This window comes from Schistocerca americana, unplaced genomic scaffold (assembly GCF_021461395.2).
Source record: "Schistocerca americana isolate TAMUIC-IGC-003095 unplaced genomic scaffold, iqSchAmer2.1 HiC_scaffold_1313, whole genome shotgun sequence".
NCBI lineage: Eukaryota > Metazoa > Arthropoda > Insecta > Orthoptera > Acrididae > Schistocerca > Schistocerca americana.
In genome coordinates this window covers 2,501-7,500 of record NW_025725387.1, presented here as the reverse complement: position 1 = coordinate 7,500, position 5,000 = coordinate 2,501, and the positions used below count along the sequence as shown (strand labels likewise).

General features: G+C 52.7%; 1 non-coding gene across 1 annotated transcript in view; it reads left to right on the top strand.

Moving 5' to 3' along the window:
• The first annotated feature begins 3,391 nt into the window (after window positions 1-3,391).
• Window positions 3,392-5,000, top strand: part of LOC124564333 — a 1,910-nt gene continuing 301 nt past the window's right edge. The window contains exon 1 of the ribosomal RNA XR_006970598.1: window positions 3,392-5,000. This exon is cut by the window's right edge and continues 301 nt beyond it. This is a non-coding gene — a ribosomal RNA (small subunit ribosomal RNA).

The following is a 5,000-nucleotide window of genomic DNA, read 5'->3' as shown; positions in this document are numbered from 1 at the left end:
ACCTAACCTATGTCGTACCTTAACCTAACCTATGTCGTACCTTAACCTAACCTATGTCGTACCTTAACCTAACCTATGTCGTACCTTAACCTAACCTATGTCGTACCTTAACCTAACCTATGTCGTACCTTAACCTAACCTATGTCGTACCTTAACCTAACCTATGTCGTACCTTAACCTAACCTATGTCGTACCTTAACCTAACCTATGTCGTACCTTAACCTAACCTATGTCGTACCTTAACCTAACCTATGTCGTACCTTAACCTAACCTATGTCGTACCTTAACCTAACCTATGTCGTACCTTAACCTAACCTATGTCGTACCTTAACCTAACCTATGTCGTACCTTAACCTAACCTATGTCGTACCTTAACCTAACCTATGTCGTACCTTAACCTAACCTATGTCGTACCTTAACCTAACCTGTATTGCGCCTTAACCTAACCTGTATTGCGCCTTAACCTAACCTGTATTGCGCCTTAACGTAACCTGTATTGCGCCTTAACGTAACCTGTATTGCGCCTTAACGTAACCTGTATTGCGCCTTAACGTAACCTGTATTGCGCCTTAACGTAACCTGTATTGCGCCTTAACGTAACCTGTATTGCGCCTTAACGTAACCTGTATTGCGCCTTAACGTAACCTGTATTGCGCCTTAACGTAACCTGTATTGCGCCTTAACGTAACCTGTATTGCGCCTTAACGTAACCTGTATTGCGCCTTAACGTAACCTGTATTGCGCCTTAACGTAACCTGTATTGCGCCTTAACGTAACCTGTATTGCGCCTTAACGTAACCTGTATTGCGCCTTAACGTAACCTGTATTGCGCCTTAACGTAACCTGTATTGCGCCTTAACGTAACCTGTATTGCGCCTTAACGTAACCTGTATTGCGCCTTAACGTAACCTGTATTGCGCCTTAACGTAACCTGTATTGCGCCTTAACGTAACCTGTATTGCGCCTTAACGTAACCTGTATTGCGCCTTAACGTAACCTGTATTGCGCCTTAACGTAACCTGTATTGCGCCTTAACGTAACCTGCATTGCGCCTTAACGTAACCTGCATTGCGCCTTAACGTAACCTGTATTGCGCCTTAACGTAACCTGCATTGCGCCTTAACGTAACCTGCATTGCGCCTTAACGTAACCTGTATTGCGCCTTAACGTAACCTGTATTGCGCCTTAACGTAACCTGTATTGCGCCTTAACGTAACCTGTATTGCGCCTTAACGTAACCTGTATTGCGCCTTAACGTAACCTGTATTGCGCCTTAACGTAACCTGTATTGCGCCTTAACGTAACCTGTATTGCGCCTTAACGTAACCGATATTGCGCCTTAACGTAACCTATATTGCGCCGTAACGTAACCTATATTGCGCCGTAACGTAACCCACATTGCCCCTTAACGTAACCTATATTGCGCCGTAACGTAACCTATATTGCGCCGTAACGTAACCCACATTGCCCCTTAACGTAACCCACATTGCCCCTTAACGTAACCCACATTGCCCCTTAACGTAACCCAACACACGTTGGGCCTTAACCCAACACACGTTGGGCCTTAACCCAACACACGTTGGGCCGTAACCCAACACACGTTGGGCCTTAACCCAACACACGTTGGGCCTTAACCCAACACACGTTGGGCCTTAACCCAACACACGTTGGGCCTTAACCTGCTCTGTAATTGTCATACGACGCGTTAAATTAGTGTAGTGTTGCCTAACTGCAACCCCCGCAATATAGTTTGCTACTCGCACTGCCCGGTCCCCAGTGTATCGCTTCATGTTAAACACCTTGCAGCTATACACTGTAATGTGGATGGCAGCAGGACGTACATGCTCAATGCCCTTTGCAGTTGTTCATTGGCATTTGCAGTTGTTCATTGGCATTCGCATGGCGAAGCACTTAGCCTACGCTGTGGTACGGCCTGTGTCAACTGTCCGCTGATGTTGTACGTCCAAATCACACACTGTACTGCACATTGGTCCTCATGTACTGAATGATACATCGTGGTACATGTGACCGTACAACGACTGCGCCAACAACGGCGAACCATGCGGTCCAAATGTTGTGCACTCAGCTACGTGTCGTCTCCCTATAAGAGCTGGATTGCAGTGTGGTATGCCCTGGATGGCGATCAGCATGAGCCGTCTGTTGATGTAGTGGCGCGTGTTGTCAGACGTAGTCGTCTCTTCTCACACACCGTGATAGCACGGTGCACTGCGTTCCACATCTGCGACATGCGACAGAGGCCGGTTGACAGTCGTTCGCGCAATGGACATCGCATACGTACGGGGGCCACCTTCCACGTGTTCGCTAAGCGTGGACATGTTGTTGCGTGTATGTGGGCAGACAGTGTGTCGTGACACCTGACACAGGCATGCAACAATCGTTGAATTTGCAAATGGCGATGGACGCCTACGTTTGCTGGTGACGTTACGCAAATGAACAACTGGTAAACCGTTGTGGTGCGGTTGTTCTCGCTAGGGGTGAATCAGTGATGGCGACGATCGGTTGAGCTACCAACCGGTTGTTGCAGCGATACCCACCATGCCCACGAACGTGAATGGCATGTGGGTGTGAAGCGATACGCGGCGGTGGCTGGGTGGGACCGTCCCCGGCCGGTGAGGGGGGGCCTCCCGGCGTGTTGGCCGTGCGGTGCGTGGGCGCACGCGCTACAGCCGGCTGGTGGGGGCGGCCAGTGGCAGGCGCGCCGGCCGACGGAGGCGGCAGGCGGCGCAGCTGCGCGCCGGCGCACCCTGCACGCGGCGCCGTGCGGCCAAAGTAGGTCCTCGCGGGCCCGGTGCGAAGCGCGGTGGACATCTGCAGTGTGCTGGTCCGATTGAGGACTGTGTGCGCTGAGGATGCGCCGCCGCCCGGCGCTCGGCGCCGCGACGCCGTCTGCTGCTCGGTCGCCTCTGCGGTTCTCGCAGGTGGTTTGTATCGCAGCTGTGCGGACGTGTTGGCGCGTGCGCTGTGCTGGGAGAGTTCGCTTCGGCACCCAAGTGGGGCTTTTGTCCTTCTGTGGCGCTGGCGTTGGAGCTGCCGGTCACCGTAGGTGGCGCGTGTTGTCTCCCGCCGGCAATGCCACGACAGCACGCTCCCGGGCCTCTGTCGGCAGCGGCAAGCTCAGTTGGGAGCACGGGTGGTCGCACCTAAAGCGTCTACTCGCCAAACTCCGGGCGATTGCGCCTCTCTCGAACCCGACCAAGTACTTAGGACGGCGCTGCGCGCCGCCGGGACCTGAGAGGGTTTCGAGGTGTATGGTGCAGGGGAGCTCAGCCTCCTCCTGTTTGCAGAATAATTGAGCGGACGCTTGCGTGTTCGCGCGGGCCCCCGGGACACACTCCCGGGCGGCCGGCTGCTCAGCTCTAGTTGACGCAGCTCCCTGGTTGATCCTGCCAGTAGTCATATGCTTGTCTCAAAGATTAAGCCATGCATGTCTCAGTACAAGCCGCATTAAGGTGAAACCGCGAATGGCTCATTAAATCAGTTATGGTTCCTTAGATCGTACCCACGTTACTTGGATAACTGTGGTAATTCTAGAGCTAATACATGCAAACAGAGTCCCGACCAGAGATGGAAGGGACGCTTTTATTAGATCAAAACCAATCGGTCGGCTCGTCCGGTCCGTTTGCCTTGGTGACTCTGAATAACTTTGGGCTGATCGCACGGTCCTCGTACCGGCGACGCATCTTTCAAATGTCTGCCTTATCAACTGTCGATGGTAGGTTCTGCGCCTACCATGGTTGTAACGGGTAACGGGGAATCAGGGTTCGATTCCGGAGAGGGAGCCTGAGAAACGGCTACCACATCCAAGGAAGGCAGCAGGCGCGCAAATTACCCACTCCCGGCACGGGGAGGTAGTGACGAAAAATAACGATACGGGACTCATCCGAGGCCCCGTAATCGGAATGAGTACACTTTAAATCCTTTAACGAGTATCTATTGGAGGGCAAGTCTGGTGCCAGCAGCCGCGGTAATTCCAGCTCCAATAGCGTATATTAAAGTTGTTGCGGTTAAAAAGCTCGTAGTTGGATTTGTGTCCCACGCTGTTGGTTCACCGCCCGTCGGTGTTTAACTGGCATGTATCGTGGGACGTCCTGCCGGTGGGGCGAGCTGAAGGCGTGCGACGCGCCTCGTGCGTGCTCGTGCGTCCCGAGGCGGACCCCGTTGCAATCCTACCAGGGTGCTCTTGAGTGAGTGTCTCGGTGGGCCGGCACGTTTACTTTGAACAAATTAGAGTGCTTAAAGCAGGCAAGCCCGCCTGAATACTGTGTGCATGGAATAATGGAATAGGACCTCGGTTCTATTTTGTTGGTTTTCGGAACCCGAGGTAATGATTAATAGGGACAGGCGGGGGCATTCGTATTGCGACGTTAGAGGTGAAATTCTTGGATCGTCGCAAGACGAACAGAAGCGAAAGCATTTGCCAAGTATGTTTTCATTAATCAAGAACGAAAGTTAGAGGTTCGAAGGCGATCAGATACCGCCCTAGTTCTAACCATAAACGATGCCAGCCAGCGATCCGCCGCAGTTCCTCCGATGACTCGGCGGGCAGCCTCCGGGAAACCAAAGCTTTTGGGTTCCGGGGGAAGTATGGTTGCAAAGCTGAAACTTAAAGGAATTGACGGAAGGGCACCACCAGGAGTGGAGCCTGCGGCTTAATTTGACTCAACACGGGAAACCTCACCAGGCCCGGACACCGGAAGGATTGACAGATTGATAGCTCTTTCTTGATTCGGTGGGTGGTGGTGCATGGCCGTTCTTAGTTGGTGGAGCGATTTGTCTGGTTAATTCCGATAACGAACGAGACTCTAGCCTGCTAACTAGTCGCGTGACATCCTTCGTGCTGTCAGCGATTACTTTTCTTCTTAGAGGGACAGGCGGCTTCTAGCCGCACGAGATTGAGCAATAACAGGTCTGTGATGCCCTTAGATGTTCTGGGCCGCACGCGCGCTACACTGAAGGAATCAGCGTGTCTTCCTAGGCCG